The following is a 26563-nucleotide window of genomic DNA, read 5'->3' on the forward strand; positions in this document are numbered from 1 at the left end:
CAGAGGGTTTTGAGCTCAATAAATACATGCATATTTACTCACTAGGAGTCATGGGAAAATTGTTTTTCTATACACGCAAAGAGCAGAGTGAGGGTGAGAAACTATAGTCTTGCAGATAAACACTGTCCTAGATTTGGTTCCCCAGATTTCATCAGTAATGTCAGGGAAATTTCTTTAACTTTTATATATTATTGGAATATATAAACGAAGTTCCCAAACGAATGCACGAACAATGCCATAATTTGCTTTCAGTGATAATATATTCATGGGGATCGAGGCTGAGATGTGGGTAGGGGTATGTTGTTAGAGCAAGTGTTTATAGTCCAAGAATCAGAGGATCAACATAATTGCCACCGTCTGCTTCAGAAACACTTAAAGGAATGTCCCTGGGTTTCAATAACCCTGAATGAAGTCAACGCAGGTGTTAAGCACACAGGGGATGCACAGATGCGTTTTGGGCTAACATAAATTGAAAGAAAAATATTTGAGAAGAGTCTGCTTTATCCTCAGTATGAAGAGGTAAGATGCTGCAAAGTCTTGAAGATGAACAGAATAGCAAACTGTGTCATGTTAAAGCTGTTTTATATATCCCATCAAATATTTGTGAAACTTGATATTGCTGACTTTTGTAGCTCTGTAATGACTTAAGATTTAATTTTAAAGGATTTCCTCCTTTAGGTATATTGTGTTGATTGTCAAACCTGTGCAGTTCCTTTTGTGATATAACTGAATTCACTTATTCATTGCATTGGCTACAGGAAACTTGTTAGTATTTTGTGTGGGTGAAAGATAGTTTTGCCAATATTATTTTTCCTTTTTCTTTTCTCAGTTGCCCTTGTGTTTTTGTAGTAGAATACCACTTCTGTCATTAGACTATGCAATATACTCATTTACATTATTACTGATTATCCTTTTTACATTCAGTTTTAACATTCCTGGCACACATGCCTCACAATAAACTATTTTCTTTCTGGAGCCTTGAGAAAGGAAGATACACACATGTAATGTGCTTCTACCTCGTGCCTCGTTTGATCTGCATGTAATCCTCAATATAGATACGCATGCCTTATTTTTCTCTCAAATAAGAAAACTGATGTTTAGGGATATTAAGCGTTTTTCAGGTGTTCATATATTGGAGTGATAGAATCAAAGGTTAGACCAATGCATGACTTTACTTCTTTGTGACTGTTGCCTGGTGGGTCTGCTAAGGAATTAGAGAACCAATGAGATTTTTTTCCCTTGGGAATAACATGGTGGAGTGGACTGTGCCGTCGTTCTGGGTGCATCTGGGTTCCATTTCCGGCCCTGCTACCCGGTAGGTGCCTGGGCGGGAGTTGCTTAAACTCTCCTGAGGAAGATATGTGTGGCAGGAGCTCTCTTTTAAATGTTTGCAAGATTAAAACTACCACCTGCTTCCAGGATGGCCTGGAGCAAAGGGAGCTCTTCCTGTGCCGTCTTTTCCCCACCGGCCCCTGGTTTGTCAGCCTGGGTGCCTTCGAGGGTGCTGTCTCTGGCTGCTCTGGGGGGAGAGGCTTTCTTTTCGGTCCTTTGACCTCAGCCCGTGAAAGAGAAAAGCAGCACAAGATAGCCACGCCTTCCAAAGCTGAGAGGCAGGAGTCGGAAGAGGGAGTTGTAGGAGATAAATGAAAGACAATTGTCTAGAATTGGTACAAACAAAATTTGCGCGTAGCAAGTGCTGGAGTGGGGAGGCAGGCTTTGTGAGTTCCTCTCTCTCCAACGCAATTACTGCACCTCGCTGGGGAAGGCAGCTCACTGGACACTCTCCCAGGCACAAGTGCACTAATCTCATTCTGCCTGGGACTGCCGACTGGCAGCCCTGCCTAAAGCAGGCGCTTGGCAGTCAGTCAATGCCATTTCTGCCCTTCAGACATCCTTTATCAAAAATAATACTTACCATGTATCAGGTCCCACCCATAAATCGGGTGTGGCATACACCAGGTACTTGATCACATTCACCCATTCCACTTGCATGACAGCCCCAAGAGGAAACCCTCCTCATTTTTGTTTGATAGATGAGACAGTCTGCTCAGAGAGGTTAAACAACTGCCTCAAGGTCACACAGCTATTTGTGACAGCTGGAATATCAGACCCATCTGCACCAAGTCATCTCTCCTGGCTTAGCAGCACCACCTCACACAGGGCCAGCAGCCTGCGAGCATCAGGCTCTGCCTATTTCATCAGAGGAGATAAATCTCCAGGGCTGTATTGCTTTGGGAGGTAGATTTTCCTGAAATACTCTTTTGGCCGTACTGTGAAAGCCAGTGACTCAAAGATCCTTGCCAAGAGCTCCTCATAAATCCTGTTTAGACAGAGAAATCCCTGAAGGAAGAAGTGTTCTTTGCAGTGGCCCACAGCCTCGAACAATAACGTGGAGAAGAGGACAATTTGCAACAATACTTGAGTAAAAGCCGAGGGGCTTGTTTACATGGGCAGGGGCGCCCGTGGTCCCATAAGTAGGATTTGATGAAGAGAGCCCCTCCCACGGAGAGTGGGGGCGGCCTTTAGGCAGTGCTGAGAGGCTACTGTCACATGCCGATTCCTCTAATCCTCCCCCGGTTCACCCGTTGCCATGTCTCTCTCAGAGACGAGAAAGCTTAATTCTCTGCAAGTGCTCTATATCCTGTCCCAGGCCATCGTGACTGTTAAAGCCATGGCGGATCCCCGTTTCGTTCACTCCTGTTTTCTCCTGTTTCTTTATTCAAGTCAGCCTGGCAGACCCGTCTGGCAATGCTCGCCCCCAAATGGTGGAGAGATGAGCAGATTTCCCCCCACACAAGCTTTTCCTTCTGTGGGATCAGTCTGCTAATATTTGGCAGGATCCAGCACGTGTAGGGCACAGTCTGTGTTCTAGAGGGTGAGAGATGTGATGGAGAAGAAGGGCAACTCCGTATGGGCGTGTGCACGTGTACATGTGCTTAGGGGTGCATCCTTCCTTTCACAAGGATTTTTCTAGGTACGTACAGTTTTATCAAAAATTTTAACCATTTCTTCCACCCAAGGATGCACGTTGGTTGAATATTGCCCTTATAACTTTGGCATTATTCTGTACAATAATTAAGAAAGACTTATAAGTTCTATTCCGAATATGGGTCTTTATTATTACTCAAACCTTTCTTTTTTGTTCTCTTAAAATGTTTTAATTTTTCTCTTTAAATCTTTTTTTTCATATATTTATATACACACATATACATATATACACATATACATGTAGACATATATACATATACATGCTATGTGTACACACACAAATATATACATATATACATGTACATATTCTGAGAGAGACTTGGACTTGGAAATAGAAAGGGAAATTAAGAAACAGCAGTCCATTGATGGGAGATTCTTATAAATGTTCCATTTCTTGGGGATTTTTTGAACTTTGTGAAAAGTGTTTTTGTTCATGTGTCGTGCATGTGTATATGACTTATCTCACAGCAACGATCCTATAAGGTAGGCACTATTAGAATGGCATTTTAGATAGAAATACTAAGGTTCAGAGAGGCTAGGTCACTTGCCTGCGGTCACACAGCTAGTGAATGATGGAGCCTTAATCTGAACCTCAGGTTTCTCAGCCCAAAGCTCTGAGCTTTTGTTCATCCCTGGAGTTTTATGGAAGGGCAGCGAGAGAGTTAATTCAGGCATATTGAACTGGCGCTGTTGTATTATGCTCATCAGTAGCTTGTTTCCTCTGGAGTCAGAGCCGGCTGTTTTTGCAGTGCTAACTGATGCACAGCCCTGTCCTCTGTGGCAACTCTACCCTGGCTTCCCCAGCCAGGCAAAGGAACAAGGGAAATAGAAAGTTAATGAACTCCCCAAAGGGCAGTCACCAGGAGTCAATGAGTAATGCTTTATTCTATTTGTTTGATTTAAAGCAAAACAAAACAACAAATGTTCCCTGCCTCTGGGTCCAAGGACTTTGCTAGAGATTTAACAACAAAAGCAGTTCCCATGAATAATGAAAGAGTTTGCAAGTTGTCTGGAAACAACCATGACATCAAAGCAACATACGGAAATGCAACTCAGGTGTTTACTCCCTCCTGGCCAGTGCCCCGTGGATCAGCGCTTCCCAAGGCCTTGCCCCTCCAGGCCTGCTGCCACCTGGGCACTTATTAGATAGGCAGGACCTTGGTCCCTTCCCCACACCTGATAGATCAGAATCTGCATTTTAATAAGGTCCCCAGGGGACTTGCTCGTTACCCTAGGAGTGCTGGGAAAGGCAAGGACTTACCTTTTACTCAGGGCCAGGTGTGGGGTCAGGAGAGTGAGTCACTTACCTTGGCTCTGAAATTTAAGAGAGTGCCAAAAAAATGAGGTCATCACTTGGGCAATATTTAATGCAATATTAAAAAGTCTTTTTTAAAAAAGTGACCTGAACAGCTGCAGCCTTTTCCCTTCCTGATCCTTGGGGGACAGGACAGGAGAACCTGGTGGAGGCCTGGGAGCTCTTTGGGTCTCTCTCATTTTTCTGAATTTGCAGCAAATGAAATTGCATTGAGTTCTTTCCATTCCGGTCTGCCAATCTATACATTAGTGGGTTTTCAATAACTGTGATTATATACAAGGAGTGAGCATTAGAACATGAATAACCAGTCGGTAAGTCCGACTGGTTAAGCCAGATCATGCTAATGCTGCTGCTGTACATAATTAATGCTTAGCCAGGGCTTGCTATGTGCCAGTGCTAAGTGTGTTCTGTGAACGTTCTCATCTGATTTTTACAAAAAGCTTATAAGGCAGGTAACATTTTTTATCTCCACTTCCCGAAATGACGGCACAAGGCATACAATGGGTAGGTGACTTTCTGGAGCAGGGGCATTCAAATCCAGGCAACCTGACCCATAGTCTCCCTTCCTTACCGCTTCACGAATCTTCGGTTCAACAGTGTAAAATGACCTGACATTGTATTCCAAGTTCTAAAGCAAATCTATTCACTCATTCCTCGTTTTCATTTCTTCCGTGTCCAAGTGTAAGGTTGCCAAGTATCTCTTTATTCTAAAATTCTGTCTTCTTACATTTTTATGTTAAAATGTTCTTGAAAACAATGAAGCGAGAGAAATTGCCTTTCAAAGCTGTCCTTAAATTTCTGACCATCATTTTTTGTTTTAAAGGGGCAAAAATTGGAGAGGGAAGATGCTGTGAGTTCAGGGGAAGACAAATTGTCAGGCCCTTCCTCCCGAGTCGGGGACCCAGTGGCTACTTTGGTTGGGGGTACCTATGAGCCCAGGGGAGCCCACCCCATCTCCGCCCCTCCCCGCATCTCCTCTTCTGCGCTGGCTGTCTTGCTGCAGCCCCTGCACTAGCCTTTCCTGCTTGTGCCTGCACGGGTCTCATCAGCAGTGGGTGTGTGTGTCACCACAGTGGCTCGCTGTCAGGGCTGTGCGCAGTGCCAGGGATGTGGGGCCGCCTCTGTGGCTGTCCAAGCCAACACATTGTCCTGGAGGGTCCAGAACAAATCTGGGCCATACCCTCTTGCGCCAGCCCTGTGGCCCTTGGTGTCCCCACATGAGGGGTCCTGAGACCGACTAGAGAAGTTGTCAGTGGAGAAGACATTTTCATGGCTGTATCCTGCTTCCTAAAGAAGATGCTAGGTGGCTGACTGCTGTGCCGTGACCTTTGTGGTGACCGGGTGAGTGAGCTGTGGATTTAACAAGCCTGGCCTCTCCATCCACCAGCCAGAAAGAGCTGCCAGTGACACTGCCCAGACCAGGCAAGGGGCGGCCTGGTGGCACATAGATCCTGGCAAGGGGGGCTTGCTTTGGGGAGCACAAGCTTTAGGTTGGCAGTGTCGTTTTATTTGTGCCCTGCCATGCGGTCCCAGCTGCCGACCCTGTCCGCGCTCGCCACTTTATTTGTTTCGGGATTTGTTTTTCTTCCATTCAGTTACCGCTGCCAGAGTCACAGCTCAAGCACTTGGCCTGGACTGTTGATCCGCATGTTACTACTTTCTGAAGTTTTTATTGGGTTTATCTGTGAGAGAGAAGGCATGGACTGGGCCCCGTTGGGACAGGCGTTTGGTTGTCCATTTTCTGTTTTAGTCTGGTCTCCTCATTGCATCTTCCTGGACTGTGGAGTTGACTACCAATTGGTGCCTGACCTAGTTAGAGACCCACGAGGTTACTCCTGGCTTATCATAATGAATAGATCATAACGATTTGTTCACTGGGATCCGAAATGAACTCTATTATTTTAGAGTTGTTTCTACCTCCTTGGCAAGGGTGTGTGCGGTATGTCCCTGTGTGTGTGTGCACGTATGTGCGTGTGTGTGTTGTGCAGCTGCCTAAATGAAGGCTGACGTTTTCTGTTTCTATGTAGGGACTTTGCTTTTGGAAAACAGTCTTGCGAATCTTTATAGAATACTGAATGGGCTGCTTGGTTTCCTTCCCTTGAGCTACTTTCATTTTCTACTTGGAGCAGTTTCTCTTGAGCACCAGTTCTCATATTTTCTGCTTTTCGTGTCCACTCTCTTTGCTTTTCTTCTGCCAAACCAAAGGGCCCCAGGGAGTTACTCAATGGACTTTTCTTTTTTGAGGTACCAGGACTGGGGATTGAACCCAGGACCTCATATGTGGGAAGCCAGCACTCAACCACTGAGCATACTGGCTTCCCTGAGTTGTTTTTTGGTTTGTTTGTTTGCTTGTTGTTTGTTTTTGTTTTTTTCTAGAAGGCACGGGGAACCAATCCCGGGACCTTCCGCGTGGGAAGCAGGTGCTCACGTGCTTGAACCACATCTGCTCCTCAGTGGATCTTTTGAGCGGTTTGCTCCGTGAGTGGAGAGTCCAGGTGGGGCAGTTACGAGGACAGCCTATGCCTCCAGCCGGCTCCTGAAGCAGCAGTGCCGAGTCATGACCCATGTCTTTGGTTCTTGCCCTCGCTGCTCTCAAAACAGTGGGCAAGAGTTGGTTCTATCGGTGTAGTGCAGAGTCTGGGACCTTTTCATCAGCATTTCACCTTGCATTTTGAAAGAAACTCTCCCAAGACTATATTGATAATGGAGTAACCAACCCGTTTTCCCATTTTTAATTAATCCTATGGGCAATTGCCAATCAGAGTTAACAATTATTTACTGAGCACCTTTCATGTGACCCATCTATGCCAGGTGCTGAGGACTGAAAAGTGAATGGCCCTCAATCTTAGCAAGAGTTTCTGATAGATAATAATAACCTTGTCAACACATTTAATTTGGGTGAAATTTACCACGTACCCACTGTGTGTTTGGAGTGGTTCCAAGCACCATATGTTTATCATCTATTTTCATTGTCAGAACTAGGCATTGGAGATACCATTTTTCTGACTAGGAAACTGAAGTTTGTAGAGTTGGGTGGAATCTCTTGCTTAAAGTCACACATTTGATTACAAGGGAGAGGCAGAATTTGAACCCAGGACTGTTAGCCTCTAAAACGTCCCCATGGGGGTTATAGACACCAGCTTCCTGGCTTCGTCACTTCTCTATTCGATGTTTGCTTTTGAGGTATGGGGTGCCTCCCGTATTCTCCCCACCTTCATGGCTTTTGGTTTACTTTGAGGTCTGTGTAAACTCTGAGTTCAAATGAGTCGATCCATAGACTAACGAAGCTATTAGATTTCTAGGACATTAAACTTACCTCCTACTTTTTAGATAGGATACCTGAACCTCTGACTGGCAAAGGGATTTGCCCATGTCACATAGTGACAGATACTGGACTAGAATGAGCACCTCTTATGCCAGGCTGGTTGTATTGGTCATACCATGTTACTTTGTTTTGGCTAATTTATATTGGACTAGTTGGCAAATCTCAAGAGTCCTCTGTGAAATTCTACCATGACTTGAAGTCGGAACAGCCAAATTTAGATACAGTGTAAACTCCTTAAGGGCAAACTAGGCTTGTTCTTCACTATGTTCCCGCATGGTCCAGGTATGCCACAAGAGATCAGCAGGTGGGTACTGGATGAAAGAAATGAAGGGGTCCTTACAGGGTGCTTCCTCATGCCATCACTTTGGTAGCTGCTGACCTCTCTTCTTGGACTCTCCAGCACCAGGGAGTATTTTAGACTGAAATTGATGGTATCAATATTTAATTTGACACTTTGATGATTCAATCATTCAGTAACAAGCTATTTTCCTGCTTCTATTTTGGAATAAATTGGCTGGTCCTTTTCGCATCTCTAGGCTGAGTAGTTTGTCCTGGATGTACAGCAAGGTGGTGGAGGGTACTCAGTTATCAGTCTACTTTGGATATAGCTGACACAGGTATTGCTCTGCAAAATAGGTACTGTGTGCTTTGTAATGAGACTTTTTATTATAAAATTAACAATATTCTTGTTTCTGGGACATGTAAATCTTAATTATGTGAGTAGAAAGGAAAAACATCACCTGCAGTTCATCCATTCTGACTCATGAGTTGCCCTTATTTTTCTTCTTCCTTCCAGTACCTGATTTATTCAGGAATATTTTTACATTGTTGTAATTGGAGTAGAGATTGCATTTCATAATGAACTATGTTGAAATATTCCAACATATTTTTTCACATAATTGTAACTTTGGGGAAGGCCTGCTCTTCTATGCAGGGTATGCATTGTGTTTTATTTAAACATTCTCTTATTACGACAAGGCAATTTTGACTTCATGGTAATATAGGGATATAATTCTTCTTGGGACTCTGGGTGAAATAGAATGGGATTATAAAATATTTGCATTACCTAGAGGGTTCATACTTCAATTCAGTTTTTCCATTGGAGTCCACTTGTTAAAGCTCTAATGCTCTATTTCCCTAATGAAAAAATAATACTTGAAGCATGCATAGAGAAATACAGGATTAGTTAATTTCAGATTTCTTTTCTTTTATATTTTGTAATTTAAATAAATGAGATGGCTTTGAAAGCAAGCATTTGTCCTAATTACTAGGGAAATTTCCTCATTTCTGAAAACCGGTGACATTTACTGGAACACAAAACAATAAAAGCAACAAAAAACTAAAACTACCTGCTTAGGAAAGCTAACCTGGTTCTTTAAACTTCTTTATGTAAAAACGACTAGAAAGGCAGAAAACCGTTCCAGTAAATCCATCTGCTTATTCTGAGGTCAAACGTGTTAGGATTAGTTCTTTAATGAGGTTACAGGGTTTTAGGCAATGAGTCTGCAGCAAGGATCTGGTAATGAGCTAACTTCGAAGAGAAAGTTGAGAGAGCTTTCATTAACTGTGTTTGCATCATAATTTGGCAAAGTCACTGGAGAGAATCTTCTTTAGGCCTCTAAAAATAGATAGCCTCATAGATCCAGGCATGCCGTCAGCTCTCCTCTCCTTTTTTTAGTCATATCTTATTTGGGGAGCTCTCTTCATTCTTCTCAGCCACCTGACGCCTCTGTGCCTCTACATTTGCTCTGGGGAAGAGCAGGGAGGCAGGAAATTTCAGGATCTTCACCCGACTACTTTGCCTTGCCTTTTCCATGTTCTCTCTTTCCCTTGCTGCTTCCTTTCCTTTCTCCTTCCCACCTGCCTTCCATTTCTCTGTCCTTCCTTAACAAAGTTTCTAATGCTCTCTGCGTATCTCTGCAGAGACTGGCACATAGCAGTTGCTGAGTAAGTGACAGATTAAATGAATGCATGAATGGTCAGAGCTGTAGGGAAAGCAAAATTCTAGTAAGGGGATACTGAGTTGGGGAGACTTCTGCCTCCCTTGAAGGCATATCCCACTAAAACCTAACTATTGCCCTCTGGCCACACCCATTCACCCCTGCTTCCTAACATGTAATCTGTTCAGCTCATGTCTGTATACCATCACTGTCTAGCAGTCTGCCTGTTGTTTACTCTATCTGTCCACCTCTAAACATACACACCCTTTCGAAGTGAGGTTGAAACTCATTCTCAAAGGAGTAAGAAACTTAGAGGAGTCATCTAACTTCCTCTGGAGACAGTGTTTCTATTTTTCCCCCTCTTGATTCCATGAATTTCATGCAGATTTTTGTAAACAGCACCTGACCCCAAACCCTAACATGTATAAGGTGACCAGAGTAGGGCTCCTGAGGATTTCATAGAAGAAAGGAGGAAGAGGTGGTGCTCCCAGAAGTCTGCATACTGCCCGCACCCATGAGTGCCCCAGCCTCTGCCAGGCAGTTCGTAAAATCACTGGGTTAGGTCGCTGAGTTTCTGTCTGTCTGTTACATCCTGTGGTCTGTGATGTCTCTCATATTTCAAGTCTGGGTCTTTGTGTTTATGGTTTTTGCAGCAAATGCAGATGATAATACTGTAGGTGCTGTAGGAGCTTTGAAAGGTGCCTGTGGCAGAACTTCTGTTTTTTATGAACTCACAGGGATTGGGGGTGGTAGTTGGAAAAATGATTTCCTAAACAGCAAGGTGTTCTAGGACTTAAGGCCCAAAGGACTAATAAAGATTGTCAGCAGTCTGTTGCTGCTCTTTCCAGCAAACACTTACTGAGCATTAGCTATGTGCTAAGCATGTATGTGCTGGTGCAAAAGGATCTTAAGAAGACATGATCCAACCTCTGTTGTAGTAACTTGTTTTAATTTTCTATGCATCATTTATCCTTTTCTGTTTGCTGTTTATTTTTCATTTTACTTGTTCATTTTCGTGCTCTGCCACCGGATGAAAGCTAGTGAAAGTAGCGACTCTGTTTGGTACTCAGTGTCTGATGCATAGTAGATGCTTAAGAAACTTTTGTGGACAGGATGAAAGGTTGGTGACTGAGATGGCACCATGAGTTGTATGTGTGTGCATGAGCACGTGTGTGTGAGTATGCCTGTAAAGTCAGAGAGGAGGGCCATCAGGAGATAACAGTTGGCCAAGGCATTGAAGGGCAAGGATAAGTTTATTGGGAAGAGAAGAGGAATCTGCAGAGGGAAAAGTAGGAGGTTGAGGTAGGAAAGAGTGAAACCATATGGTAAGTTGAAGAAAGCAGTAGGTTCCTGGAAAGGGCAGCCTCAGGTAGAGCTGAAAGCCAGGCCAGCTGAGGCTGGCTCATGAAGAGCCTCCAGTAGCAGAAGCTCTGGAGTCAGCTTGCCTGGGTTTGAGCCCCTGCAAGGTGGGTAACGGGGGTAAATGACTCATCCTCTCTTTCTTAGATTTCTCAGTGTTCAAATGGAGTGATCATGTGATGATCCATTAACACAAAGAATTTAGAAAAAATGGGGTTTAGTTATTGTTAAGAACAAAAGAGGTGCATCCAAAGAGACCTGGAGCGCTTTTCAATAAGGAGTGGCAGGAGCAGCCCTGTGGTTTAGAATGAGCTTGCAGCAGCTGCGAAGAGGATGGGCTGGTGAATCTGCAAGAGGCACTCCTGTCCTCCTGGGAGAGAGATGTTGGCATGCACCCTCCTCCAGCGCCTTCTCTCGCCCGTTAGCAGTCTGAGTGTCTTCCATGTGCCCGGCGTTGTTCTGAGATGCTGAATAATTTGGTTTCCGTTATGTTTACTCTAAGGATGTTCATTATCCTGTGTTGATTGTCTCTCGGAGAACCAGTGGGAAAAAAGAACTCTCTGCTGTACGTATCTGGAGTGGCTGTGATCTTCCGAGAAACAGTTCCTGGGTCGTGCACTTGCTTGCACGGCCCCTGTCCCTTAGGGTGGTGTCCCCCTTGCCCACGTGTGGCCCCGTAGCCTGAGTTTGCATAGGAACCTTAGTTCATATTGTTATTTCATCCCATTGCTTCGCCTTTGCTCCTTCCTATTTTGTATAGTTTTATACTGTGTGCATCTTTGTAGGCAGTCGTAAATTCCCTCTGGAATGAAAGGGAGTATGTATAAAATGCACAACAGGAAATGAATTCTAGGGCGAGGTAAGGGGTGCCCAGTTTGACCTAGTTTCTTCGTCGTGAAGACCTAGATTCCCGGAGAGTTATTGGGCTCTGCTTCTGCCTCTGCCACCAGCCACCAGCTGACATTTGCTCTGCAATTCTTTCTCTGTCCTTGGAGGAAAGCTGCAGTCCCTCCTCTTGGACCCTTCACACACCTGACCTGACAGGTGGCATTACTGAGGACAGGACATGGCTGAGACTGGGAGCTCCAGGGGTAGTCTGCAGGGGCTGGGCCTCCTGAGCTCGGAGCTGCTGGACTCTGCGCCTCACCCACTTCTAACCCCAGGCCTTAATCCCCCGTTTGTAAAACAATTGCAGTGGGATAAAAGCCTGGTCCCCTCCCCGCCTTTCTGTCATTCATATTGTTTGTCTTCACCATAATCCGCCACCACCCACACTGTTCTTTTGCTTTACATTTTCCTTTCACTCATTCTGCTTTTCTTGAATATTTGTAAAGAAAATTGTATCATTGTCATGGATGGAAAACCAATACCTCTTGTCGTAAACAGAAGATAGCCCCCAAACTAAATATAATTAAAGGGAAACAATATAACTGAATCCACTCTGAGATCGAGATTGCCTTTTCTTTTTCAAAAGAGAAATTTGTTCAGGAATAGCTGCAAATAAAATTTCCTGTTGCTATCAGGATTGAAAGAGAATTGAAATCATACAGTAGTCTTACTTCCTGCCTTTTAGTACAATAATGATGATAATTTGTTGGGTCCTTAGTGTATCAGGCACTGCATTAATTTCTTTATATTAAATCTTTAAAAATAAAACCTGATAAATTCTTGATGATGATGAGGTCAACTAATATTTAGCAAACATAGTGTAATTTACATGCAGTATTCCACTTATCCTCACCTCCTTTGGGTGAGGCGTTGGTTTGGTTGCTGAATAGGGCCCTCTGAGCTTTCCTCCAAGGCAGTCGTCTCTTTCAGGGACTCTGAAACCTGGCTGTGTCCACATGTCACTCCATGAGCTAAAGGGGCAAGTTCATACAATGTTCTCATATACATAGACCCCATGAGGTCTTAGACTCACGTTGAATACTGGAGAGGGAAAGGCCTTTGGAGATGATGTAGCCCTCTGCTTCCCAAAGTGTGGTGAGAACATTGCTGGAGATTGGTCAGATGTTCTTAGCCAGGAAACTGGCTATTCTAATTTCCAAATTTTGTAATCTCAGACAAGGAAAGATCCTTAGCTGCCCCATCAAATCTACCTTAGTACCGGATGCCAAAACTCATTTTATAAATTACTGGATGAGCAACGTGCTTTAAATACTTCCAGAGATAAGTAATCAACATGTGTATACTATGTGTGTGTGTGTGCACACACAAAAAGATAAATATATACATATAAAGCTGACAGCTGGAGATATCACAGCCAAGAAGGCATAAAGAGGACCTGTTTTAAAATTTGCCCCAGTTTTCTTGGCCAAAACCCTAAGAGGGAGAATTCATAAGTGAATATTGCTGTGGAAGCTGTCACAGAGCCTCTGGTTGAGGACATCTCCTTGTGTACAAATATGACCATCTGCCAGTTACTTCCACACTTAATGACCCAAGCCCCTCTGGTAAGATGACCTAATGCCACGTGACTGTGGACAAGATCATATTCTCCTCATTCTCAGTTCTTTATGATGGGATTAGTGGAAGTAGACTACATCTGCCTTCATTTGAGGAATTCAAAGCAGAAAGATGAGTAGAAAAGAAAAAAAGGAGCAATGGACACCTTCTGCTCTTTGAGAGTGTGCATGTGTGGGTTCATGTGTGTGCCTGTGATGCGTGTGCCTTGGCGGTAAGTGGTGGGGGAACAGCCTAGATAGTTCCATGAGATCATGATAGATTCTTGATATTGGCAAGTGATTTTTCCCAGGTTTTTTAAGAATGTCAAAGTCTGTGCATACGAGAGAAGAATATTATTCCACCAATAAAGTGCAGCAAACTATAACTGAAACATTTTAATGGCGTGCTTCCCCTGCCAACCCTGAATGAATGCAGTGTACTTAATGAGGTGTGATGAGGATGCAGAGTGCCTGCTAGGCTTGCTAGCTGGCTCACATCAGCCCCTCTGTGGCCAAAATCAGATTGGTGCCTGAAGAAAATTACAAATCACCCCCCATTGCGAGCCTTCCAAGGCCCTTGCTCGTAGGTGAGACTGCCATGCCAGAGACTCATTCCCTTATTTACTCACTCATTCATTTGAAAGGCATTTACTTTGTGCCTTTGTGTACCGGGTATACAGGGGGCAAGAAAACCTGCATTGTTGCCTGCCCTTGTGGTGCTTCTTGACAAATTCAGTTTGTACAGCTTGTGTCTTCAGAACAACTGTTTATGAGGAAGTCAATAATAAAATGACATTTTAAATCTCAACTCAATTTTACATTGCAAAAGGACAATCCTGCTTAATTTTTAGAAATCTTGGTTTTGTTTCTCTCTGAGTTTAATGGTCCCAGAGAGAAACCTTCTCCTATTATGTCATAAATCCATCGTCTTTCTCCTGAAAGTTAAGTCTACTTTTGTTGTGTGGGAAGATATAGTAGCAGGCTCTGACTATTTCTGGCACCTAGAAAAACTGTGCAGTGTTTGTGTGTGTGTATGTGTGTGTGTTGGTAAATACTTCCCTGACTTTGTGAATGTGGAGATTTGCATCCTCCAGAAGTTTTAAAATAAGCTGATTACTTAGTTGTGTGGGTTGTCCAGATTTGATAAAATGTTAGAGATATTTTTTGGGGCCTTTTTTTCATCAAAGGTCTTTGTCAATCTTCCTTTTATTTGGGGGTTTTCCTTTGTCCATGGCTGTTCTCTCTTTCTGTAGCCTGATAAAGTGATACCATAATCCTTGGTCATTTTTTTTTTAAGTTGTTGGGCTATTCCCTAAATGAATGCTTTAATTTATATCCAGAAGAAGCAGTTGAATAGAGTTGGTAGGTAAATTGCAACACCTTTATCCAAATCCTGGCTTCATTGTTTTGTGGCTTTGGGGTTTAGGACAACTTTATTCAATCTTTGTCTCCATTTCCTCAGTTATGAAATAGAGAAAATCATGTCCCTGACTTAGAGGATGAGTATAAAAATAAATTATTTGTTACAGTAAAGCAATTAGCTCAAGATGTGGCACATTGTAAATGCTCAAAAAATGTTAGCAATCATCATTGCCTGTTTGTATTAAGATGTGTCTACCTAACACTCACCTCCTGGGTATGGAGAAGAACTGACCTAGTCAGTCTCACGACCGTATGACTGTAATTGTGCCCTTAAGTCCCCAAATATGATTAACTGTTTCACTTGGCATGTGAGATATCTAGGAAATATTAATTGCGTTTATCCAAACTCAAATTTTTGCTCAATAATGTCAGTCAGATATTCTGAAAATATCGGCTACCCAGTTGTTTTCTTGTTAATAGCCAATTGTTTGCAAAATGATCGTCTATTTTGTTGATTTTAACTATCTTAGCAAACAAATCATACAGCTTGACATTGCTTTAATCAAGGCTGAATAATTTGAGCCAAGTGAGTTCATGATTACAGTCCTTAAAAATACAAATTATGCCTGTCATCCCTATAAGAAAGAAACAGATATTTTCAATCTTGTAAAACTAAAATACATATATATAGAGAGAGTCTTACAGGTACTGTCTGTTTAACAACTATCATTCATTTATTTCTTCAGTAAGCCTTATAAAGGGTCAGCAGTGTACTGACCCACCCAGGCCAGACAAAGGTATGTGAGATGTGATTTTTGTCCTCGCAGGGCTCACAGCTTCCTTGGATACAATGTTGGGAGGGGCAGAGAGCCATGATAGCGTGGGAGAAATCAAGAAGCAATTTGGAACATTCAGGGATTGCTGAAGCTTCTGAGTCCCTATCAGGGAGTCAGGGAAAATTCCACCAAACTTATGCTGAGGTTGGATGGACAGAGAGTTCAGATGAGAGAACAGTATGTATAGAGACACATACTGAGTAGCAGGAGGTGAGGTGGGCTGGTGAGGCTGGGAACAGATCCGGGAGAGATGTAGGAGGTGTGTTAGCAAGTGGAACTCTTTAGGGTCTTCAGGGGATCATTTCTTTTTTTTTTTTTAATACAGAGATCATAGTTGGTGGCTTTAATATGCATTCCTTTCGAATCTCTAGATATTTGTCTCTTCATGACAAAGAGTCAAATAAGCAAACTGAAATAAAATACAGAGAAAGAGGGAAATAAGTGAACTAAAATAAAATACAGAGAGAGAGAGAATTGCTTTTCCGGAGCATATGTGGTCTTGTTTGCCCTGCATGCGTTGTTTATTTATTTGCCCCAGTAATTCTTTCTAGAACTTTATTAACTGACACTATAGATATGCCTGAAACTCTCCTGAAGCTTGGTTATATTTATCTGTGTTTGCTTGCCAAGAAAAACAAAATGAAAATAAAAATTGCCAGCATTTTAGGGAAAAAATAAAAATTACTCTCTAGGATAAACAATTTTCATTTCCCTTCTAAGTGTTTTTAAGTGTTCTCAGATCTTATAATGGTATGAATAGGCTTAATATACATATGTGACTTTTATAATGGATTTGTATAGATTTTTGCCCTTATTCTGACTTTTAATTTCTTTTTTATTCAGTAGAGAAATCGTCCTGGCCAACTGGGAAGAGCAGAGCCTTTGGAGCAATAGAATTCTGACTTTGAATTCCCCTTCTGCTCCTCCTTAGCGTTGTTATCTCGGACAGGCACACTTTATTTAACTTCTCTGAGGTTTCCTTCCCTTCTCTTTTAGTAGGTAGGAATAGAGTAAAACAAGACCCTCCCAGTGCTGTGGGAAAGATTAATTGAAAAAAAATTGCACAAGTAAGCACCAAGGCAATAATAAAGGGCATATGTAGTAGGTGGCAAATAAAACTGAAGCTGCCAATATTGCAATCGTAAAGGAAGACGGTGACACGCCTTAATTTGGGAAGAAATAGGGATAAAATGTAGAGAGTAGCAGGAGGTTTGCTCATATGCTAGATGACTGTTTGTTTATTCATTTCCCAACGATATTACAAAGGCTGTGAATATTTATTTAGTTCTGCTCCCAATAGCCTTTCTAATAGGGAATTATTTGGGTACAACGAAAGACATTTGTAAATGCGGCTGATAAGACTGGCATTAGACAAGGAGGGTTTTGTTGGACACAAGAATTCTATTGTTCCTGGCTTCAGTTGTCAAGTGCCCGGGGAACCCAGAATTTATGGTGGCAGCACAATGGGCCTTTCAAGGCCCGGCGAAAGAGCTGTGAGATCCCGCTCCCCGGCTTTTCAGGGCCTCTAATCTTTTTATCGGTCTGGGACAATGCCGGATTCAGCTGCTGCCTGAGCCTCCTGACTGTCCATTGGCCATCAGGTATTGTGCAGTAATTACCATGGTGACAATGGACTCTCTCTATGCCCGTCCATTGGAGCTTTGGAAAACAGCGTAGGTTGTCACTTTGTATTAGGTACCTCTAAAGGCATGGCTTACTTAGAAAAACTACTAAAGAGAAATAAAGATAATCGTGTTAAGAGTTTGATTTAAAGGGCCACTGTGTCAAATCCATTTGGAGTCCAGGAATTCTTTATGGATGTTTTCATGTAATTACAGATAGACTTTGGGCATCATCCCCTGTACAGGCAGGTAGTAGCTGGCCCTGGAGATTTTGCAGGGAGGCATGAGCTACTGGCAGTCAGGAGCCCTTAAGCACACAGAGCAGAGGTCTAAACTGAGCACATGAACTTGGAGGCATCATTGAGCTTTGAGACTCAGTGTCCTCCTCTGAACAAAAGAATGTTATGGAAATTGCTTATAGATTAATACTAATTGTATTATGCCACTGCACGTCAATATGTGCAAATATATTATCTATTCTATAAAAATGCTTATATATAAGGCTTGTGACGTGACTAGGGAATATACAATGAAAGGTAAAACTAATTGTTTAATCATGTGCAATTGAAAATGCACAATCTGTATCTTTTCATAATCACAGCTACTGATTATTGTATGCCTGCTGTACGTGAGATGTTACATTTATTCTCATGATTCTTCACAGTGATCCTGCAAAATAGTTATTATTGCCCCCATTTATAAGTGAGGAAACTGAGGCTCAGAGAGTTCTTGCCCAAAATTCACCCAGTTTAGAAGAAGCAAAATCTGGGCTTAAGTCCTGTTTTCTCCCACTTGTGTAGTTTTCTGCTTCCCCCATTTTAAAAATTAATAATCTACAGACCTATCTTAACAAAATCTGCTTCACCATATGGCTTTGAAACTTTGGCAATAACAGGAAAGACAAACTCCCAGTAGCTATGGAGTTTATTCATCCCTTCCAGAAGGTGAGGAATACGTGATACCCAGCAAAAGTAGAAACCCCTGCCTGCAAGGCCCTCAGGGTCTATTGGGTTAGGTGCCACCCCTTCTTCTCCCTGCTGAGCAAGAAGAGCAAAGAGCAACCTCAGCAAAGCAACTTATTATTTCTAGATCCACAGAAATATGTACATGGGCTTTCTCTTCTATGCTCCATAAAAACTCATATTTAACTTGTTTATTTAATAGTGATAGATGCCGTCATTGTTTTTGTCGGCTTCTTACCAAAATATCTGAAATTCCCAGTTACGCTGCCATACTGAAAACTAAAAATGATTTATCATTACATACCGAAGGAACATGACTGTTTGGTCCTGTGAAGTGGGTCTCCTTGTAGGTTCTTAAAGCTGGTGGGAAAGGAGTGGATCTGTCAGTTTCCCAGGCCAGCTATGCTGCTTGCTTGCTGTGTGCATCTGGGCATTCACTGCTCAGCCTCTGGATCTTCATCTGTAATACGGAGGTGTCACTACTTTCTCGGGCTATGTGGAGGATAAGAAGCCTGGTACACACATAAAGCTCCCGTCAATGCAACTCTTGCCTTTTTAACTCATCACCCTCAGCTATGCCTATGCCAGTTTTGTTTCCTCAGTAAGTGGCCTGGAGATTCTGAAGGCTGCCTTGATGAAGTAACTGGGGTGGGGACTATTTCAATCTAATTTACCTGAGCTTTCAGCCATGTACCCCACTCCCTTCCTCCAGCACTACATGCTGTTGCTTTTTGTTGATGTTGCTGTGCTATTGACAATAATCCTGGCACACACATCCGTATCCTGGCCAAGCTCACATTCTAGAAGAGGACCTTCCTGTACATGGGAATCTATATACTGAGGTGTTTGATTTGGAGCAGAGATCCTAAGACACTGAAAGCAGCATATTTCATGGGTTAAAGGGAAAGCTTATGGCCATGGCGTTTTCCAAGCCTTCCGTGCAATCTGACCTCAGCAGAAGGCAGCTGTCATAGGCACACCAGCCCTTTCCCTGGCTTTCTTCCTTGACTTTGGTGGACTCACCAGATATTTTCTCCATCCCACTTTACACCCTTGGCTTAATGGTATTCTTTTTCCTGATTGCTTAGTCTCTCTGAAGTGATATGTGGTGTGTAATGTCTGTACCCCAAAAGCCTTAGCACTGTGGGCAACCATCCACGGTGACGGGAGGAGCTGAGAGAGGACGGTGGCACTGAGCTTGCAGGGGGCCTGGGACAATGCAGTGGAAAAGTCCTGAGAATGGGTAGGGGTGGACGCAACAATGCTAGTTGTCACTTCCTAACTCGGGAGGAAACGCATAATTCCAGGTCTGGGGGCAGTCATAGCATGTGGAGAGGGGAGGGAAAATGAACATGCTGACCAAGGATGCCAATTCAGAAGCAGAAGGTCTGTGGTGTACCTGCACACCCTCTCAGACACGATGGATTCTTTTTCTCCCCCACCAACTCTGCTAGAAGTACAAAAAACAACTTAGAGTTCTCTTCTGTTCATGTTTTGCTCCTTTCCTAAGAAACATGATATAGCTGTATACCAATATTTTTCACAGGACCCACAGGCCCTCTTTCTCAAATGTTTGCAATGATCGGAATTTGTAGACAATTCAACCATATCCTTTTGGCTTTTCTTCCAAAGCTCTTAATTGACTTGCAGGCTTTTATTGAAAAGGGTTTTATAGGAAACGTTCTGCAGGGAGGTAAAGAATGCAAGACAAAGTGAGGGTTCAATTAGTTTTTATGGATTTGAGAAGTAAACTTTTAAAAACATTTGGTCCACAGATACAGCTGCAAACAGACTAGAGACTGGAGGAGGGAAATGGAAGGAACACAGGCTATGGAACCTGCCGTGCTGGGTTCTGGTCCCACCTTGGCCATGATTGACTGTGTGCTTTGTGCAAGAGTCACACCGTGATATGTGATGTAAGATGGGCTGGTGATACCACACCAAGGAGTGGTGAACAGCAGCAAAAGAGAATCCCTTGGTGGGGCCCCTGGCCAGTGTTGGTTCCTTCCCAGTCTACAGTCCTCCAGCCATCTATATACCACTCTAAAACTTAGAGGCTTATAGCAATAAAGGCATGAATACCTGGAAGTGGGGCTCACTGGGGCACTATTTGTGAAGATTAGCAGCCCCGTGTAACATGGTTGCAAAGTAGTATTCTCCCTCATCAGGTAGATGTTGTAGGAACTGCACCATGCATGGGGCTTTTCCTCCATGATTTGTGCTATTTTGTCCTTGACATTCTAGGAATAGCACACAAGTGGGCATTTTTATTGTTCTTTTTGCCAGAGTCACCAAAACAGTGTTCTGTGAACAAGTTGTTGAGTAGATTTACAATTCAGTTATAGTCCTTTTGAGTAGATTTACAATTCAGTTATGGTCCTTCATCAAGACTTTTTTTTTGCGGGGGGGGGGGTTGTCACAAGGCAGGGGAATTATGTGGGGGAACCGTCAGATGGAACCAAAATGAAGCAAAGAAAAATGAATATGGAAAGAAACAAACTGTAATAAATAAATAAAGTCAAAGAAGTTGTTAAGATCCTAATGGAGGCTGAGTTAGTCCTAGAAGGTAGAAGCTCTAGAGATGAAGGACATTCAAGAACTGCTTTATACTGTTGTGCTAAGGAAGCTATGTCAGCTGCCACCTTCCTTGTTTCAGTGCCTTGGTTTTTAAAGATGACAGCTGTTCAGACACTCCATATTCTTCTCTTCATTCATTCAGCAAATATACGTTGAACAGCTGCTCTGGGCCAGGAAATGTGTTAGACACTTTGGGGAGAAATGAAGATGAATCAGACAGAATCCAGGCAGAACACAGTCTCCTCACAGAAAATCCAGTGTGGTGGAGTGGCGGTGGGGGAAGGAAATGCTGTTCTGTCAGCCCAGTGCTCTGGTTTACTGGGGTGGAGATGAGATCTCCTGTCACCACCACCACTGCAGGGAGTGTTTGCCCTTGAGCTTGTCATTCCACAAGGATCTGGCAGCACTAAAACTGCTTCTCATATGAGCGAAGGTACTCTGTTTGCAATCACATGGAATGCGCATTCGATCAGAAACTAGCTCTAGGAGCTAATATCTCCCTCCACAGACTTGTTAGTGCTAGAGCTATAACACCTAGAATGTTGCAATAAGCCCATGGTAAGACTGCTTTTATCTTTGTTATCAAAGTACCAAATGCAGATGTGTTAATCACCTCATCCTGTGGTACCTCTAAATCGGTGACAACTTTTCTCCAGTTTCATACAGTTGTAATATTTTCTTTGTATCTCCCCCGCCACCTCTTTTTTTTAAGTTTTTTTAAAATTTCCCTCTCCCTGCCCTGTTCTCCCTGTTGTCTCCTCTCTGTGTCCCTTTGCTGTGTGTTCTGCTCTGTGTTCTTCTGTCTGCTTGTATTCTCATTAGGTGGCTCCAGGAACCTAACCTGGAACCTTCTGGGGTAGGAAAGAGGTGATTACTCTCTTGTGCCACCTCAGCTCCCCTGTTCTGCTACATCTTATTTTCTCTGTGTCTCTTGTTGCGTCATCATGCTGTGCCAACTCTCCACATTGGCTGCACTCCATGTGGGCCAGCTCACTGCATGGGCAGCTTGCCCTCACCAGGAGGCTCTGGGCATCGAACACTGGACCTCCTATATGGTAGACAGGAGCCTAATTGGTTGAGCCACATCTGTTTCCTGTCTCCTGCCACCTCTTGACTCTTCTCTTTCCTCAGAAAAAAAAGGCTCTTTTATGCAAATGTGTCTCCCCAGTGCCTAGCAGTGTGTCATTTTGGCGGTTACTGGGGTTACTAATGATCCTTTCCCTTTTTGCAGAAATCACTGTGATTTCAGCTTGGTGGCCCTGTGATGCTCATTCCTGTTGTCATTTGCTGAGTGGCCAATCTGATGGGTGAATTATCTTATAGAAATTGGCAGCAAGTATCAAATGGGTGAAGAAGGTAAGTTGGACTAGCGTTTCGGAGTCATTCACATGTTGCTGTGTGTGTGCAGATGAAAACATGCCCTCAGGGCCATCCTGCAAGCTTGGCTAGATTTGGAACTTCATCAAAGAGCCAAGTAGACTGTCAGAGGACATGAGACTTTGACCTTCTTGGGCTTTAAGGATGTGATTATTTGGTGGTGGTGTTATTGAACTCCATTTACTGAATACCCACTACGTATCACTACAGGGTTGATTATTTATTTGGCTCCAGAAGATCCAGAAAAAGAGAAAGACCTTGGGGTTGTTAGAATTCTTTATCAAGCACTAGGCTGGGTAGACTGCCTGAGACAATGGTTGTGTCTTTTTACTCCCTTTTCTCTCTTTTGAAAAGAATTCCTTTAATGTGAACAAGGTAGCTTATTTCTCATGAGGGAAAGAACATGGTAAGAGGTTAGTCCTCTTAGACCTCCAGACATAAGAGACCTGATTCCAACTCCCAGGCCCAGCTCTGCCATTCACTGCCAATATATGCTTAAGAAAATGAGCTTTTTCCTGGGCTACAAGGTTGGTTAGTTCTAGGATCTCTAAGATTTCTGAAGTTCTAGGATTCTATGCATCCAATTGCATAGCTATTTTTATAGCTATGGGCTATTTTTATAGGGTGTGACTGGGCTATTTTTATAGGGTGTCCAAATATCCAGATAGAAATTTAAGAATTAACTCGATTAGATGATTTTCTGGACCTTGAGCTTCTAGAGCTATCTATCCAAATGTCTATAAGGCTGATCTCCATGCAGATGTCTGGAAAGTACTCACATATAAATCATTTTCTCTTCAAAACCTTCATTTCCTCATGTGTTCTACATTTCAGTTATTGCTTGAAAATTCACCAAAACCAGAATCATGGGAAACACCCCTTATACCTCTCAAGCCCTCACCTCCTACAGCAGCTTAGTCATAAAGATTCCTATTGATTCTACTCTCTGATTTCCTCTGAAAGCTTTCCATTTCTCTGTCCCTATTCAGCATCTTCCATACCCATCCTGAACAGTGTTCCTAAGTCCAAATATTATGTTACTTCCCCCCTAATATCTTTAAATGATAAAGTCCTGAATGCCTTAATAAACTTTAATGATGGGATCCCTGTGTTACTATCCAGATCCATCTTTGGGACAGTCCACTCCACCAGCCCTTAAAATACAAATCCACTCTAAGGTTTATCTGTACAGCATAGCCGCCATTTCCCCAGAGCCCTGTAATCTCTCTCCTCTGAACTTGCCCCAAGCCAATCTCTGTATGTTGCCTTGGACCTTATTATCTCTAAGGAGTTCTTTCTTATCCCTTAATACTGAGCTATTGTTATCTCTTGGGAAATCCTTTAACAGTCAGGGATTACACCATTTACTATGATTTCTGCACTGGGTTATAATTGTCTATTTATTTATCTTCCCAGCTAAACCTAAGGGCTCCTGAAAGCATAACTTATTTTGGGACCACCATGCTCCCAGTTCTAAGCATTGTACCTGGCACAAAATAGGTTCCCAATAAACTGATTTATTACATATGTGAACAGAGACTGCCTTTAGGATATTTTGAATGGAAGATGATGAATGGGTGCTAATGTCATTAAAGAAAGAAAAGTCGTAATAATGGCAGCTAACTGGTTTTGAGTGCTTACTATGTACCAGCCACTTTAAATTTATCACCTTCCTTATTTCTTTCAAAAGTCTATGTGGTAGGTATTATTATTATTCACAGCATTTTAGATGAGGAAACTGAGTCTTAGAGAAGCTAAGTCACTTAACTATGCCATACTAGAGTAAGTCTAAAGCCAGAAATGTGACCTTTTTCCGCCCCCATCTCTGTTTCTCTAGGCTGGAAGCTTTTTTGGCAGCCTAGACACACTGTTGTTACATAGGTCAATCCTTGAGTCTGGAACCCATAAATTTCTTTTACACTCATATCTTAATGGAGTTATGATGTAGGCCAAAATTTAGACTTGGGGAACCCCCAGCTCAGTATTTATTAAGGGCAGAAACCAATGAATGAAAACACTCTTAGTGGAGGCAGAGCTGCATTTCCCGCAGATGCATTCATACGATTTGGAAATTGTATGCCTGACTCCTCTCCGGTTCGCATATTTTGCCCTCATTTGCTCTGAAGCCTGGCTTAGCAGACGCAATGTGCCTCTCCTGAGGAAGTGTCTGTGAATGATGATCATCTCATTTCTGCCAAGCCAAATGGGTCTCTTCATTTTATCGGGCCCTTTGAATTCTTCACTAGGATATGTAATAGACATTTCTTATTTTTCTCAATAATGGAGACAATTAGAATGAGGTGTCGATGAAGCAGAGTCAAAAGTTAAATAGAAAGTACTTGAATTTAATTTCTATTCTAGGAAATCTGTTACACTTTTTTTTTTTCACTGGGAAATTAGGAGCAGCCTATTTTTTAGAATTCTATGTAGTGGTTTTTCTAAGGAGGAGGGGAAAGGTAAAATATTCTAGGGCTCATAGCACCATTCAAGAGGCACAGTATGGTGCAGATGGAATGGCGCTTTGATCTTTTAGTATGAGTTTCTTGTTTTACTGATAGGAGTTTTTTGCCTAGAGGGAAAAGAATTCAGTCATAATCATACTGTAAGGTTTGGAAAGAACAAAAGTAGACTAACAACTTTGGCCTAAGACTCAGATTTGTGATCCTCATGACACCAACATTTCTTGAGCAAGAAATGTCGCTCCCTGGGTGGCAGAGGTGGAAAGACACTTTCCCTTTCCTCAAACAGCTTACCGTCAAGTAGCTCTGCATTAAAAAACTTAAAATCTGAGTAGGAAGATGTTTTAGTTTGCTAAAAGCTGCTGAAAGCAATATACCAGAGATGGGTTGGCTTTTACAATGGGGCTTATATTGGCTTGTAAGCTTACAGTTCCAAGACTGACAAAAAAGTCCAAATGAAGGCATCAGGTGACGCTCTCTCCATGAAAACTGGCTGCGGCTATCCTGGACTTCGCTGTCACCTGGGAAGCCATGTGGCAGCATCTGCGGGTCCCTACCTTTTCCCCCTGGGCTCCAGTGCTTCCTGCTTCTGGCTGCTCTGTCTGTGACTTTTTCTCTCAGCTTGATGTGTTCCTCTCTGAGCTCCTGTGTTGTTTTTCTCTATGTGCATTCTCTGTATTCATCTCGTTTATAAAGGACTCCAGTAAAAGGATTAAGACCCACCATGGACCTCTCCCTAGTGAGATTATCTAATCAAAAGGCCCTTAACTGAGTACCCTAATCAACAGGTCCTGCATACCCACAGGTATGGGTTAGCTCTAATAACAACATTTTCTGGGGGAGTACTAGATGGGAAGAGAGAGGTAATTTTAACAAATGGTGGTGAAGAGGTTTAGGCTTGCAGGACTCGCTCTCTGGCTGCCTCCCAGGGAAGTCCCCATGAACTGCCATTCCTGGTAACCATCTCAGTAGCCTCCTCAGAGTGAGGAAGGAATTATCTGGGTAGCAATAGGCCAGGGATTCTCAGCCCTCCTGCCTGGCTGAACTCGCAGCAGGGCACTGGAGCACAGACATGAATGTTTGGAGAATAAAAGAGTCTTGCCTTCGTGCTCATGAAATGTGTGAATATGTCGAGATGCTCCTGAGTGATCGTCAACAGAGGGTGCTGGTCACAGGTCATCCAATTAACTCTTATTTGCATAGAAATCAGCCCCAAGGAGCTGGCAGCTCACCTGTGCATGAGGCTTCCCCAGGCTCTGTGTTGTTTCTGACATTTTGAAGTGCAGGCAGCCTGCTTCCTAACTCCGTTGTGCCTGCTGGGTCTGTCTGCAAATGCACATTTCCTATATGGGGATGTAGGCCACTGTGGAGAAAGAGGCCAAGTACCTGTCTGTAGCTGGTGTCACTGGAATCATAAAGAGACACTCGGGTCACTTGGAGACGACTTTGCAGAGCTTGTGTAAAGTGACAGCTTCTACTGCAGTCAACTAATGATTACACGAAGCACTTATGTGCCTGGTAATGTGAATATCCTACATGTGCCTGAAATCAATCCTCAAGGAATATCACAATCAAAGTCGTGCTACTTTGATCTTGCTTTATAAGTAGTAGGGAACAAAGAGCAGAGACCAGTGCTGATAGTAACAATGAAACCCAGTATCTACTGAGCATGCCCACGTGCTAGCATAGTGCTATGTGCTTTATGTCCATTAGCATTTGGCATGTAGTGATTCTGCTACTTTCAAAGATGAGCACCACGTGATGGACAATGCGGGGAGCCAGGGCTTCAGGAGGGCCTGGATGAAAGGGCTCTGCTCCTCAGTACAGCACAGCCATGCCTCCTCTTGATCAAGGTGGCACTCAAATCTGTTGTACTTTGGCTTCCAGTTGTAGCTGAGTTGGAGTGGGAGAGGATCAGGAGGACAATTATTGTTAGGGTTACCCTACTTTGGGATTATGACTCATTTTCATATGGCCATTTCCTAAAAGTCCTCTTG

The 26563-nt window shown here is 43.0% G+C and overlaps 1 protein-coding gene across 4 annotated transcripts in view; it reads left to right on the plus strand.

The window, feature by feature from the left end:
• CDH11 (cadherin 11) overlaps positions 1 to 26563 on the plus strand; it is a 154480-nt gene that overhangs the window by 41059 nt on the left and 86858 nt on the right. For 3 of the 4 annotated variants that reach the window (XM_071209139.1, XM_058279900.2, XM_058279903.1), the window contains one exon: positions 21962 to 22086. The gene's annotated coding sequence lies outside the window, so the exon portion shown is untranslated. Of the gene's footprint in view, positions 1 to 5350; positions 5645 to 21961; positions 22087 to 26563 lie in introns of those variants that run through there. The other variant, XM_058279902.1, reaches the window with a different exon arrangement.

Source organism: Dasypus novemcinctus, chromosome 18 (assembly GCF_030445035.2).
Source record: "Dasypus novemcinctus isolate mDasNov1 chromosome 18, mDasNov1.1.hap2, whole genome shotgun sequence".
Lineage (NCBI taxonomy): Eukaryota > Metazoa > Chordata > Mammalia > Cingulata > Dasypodidae > Dasypus > Dasypus novemcinctus.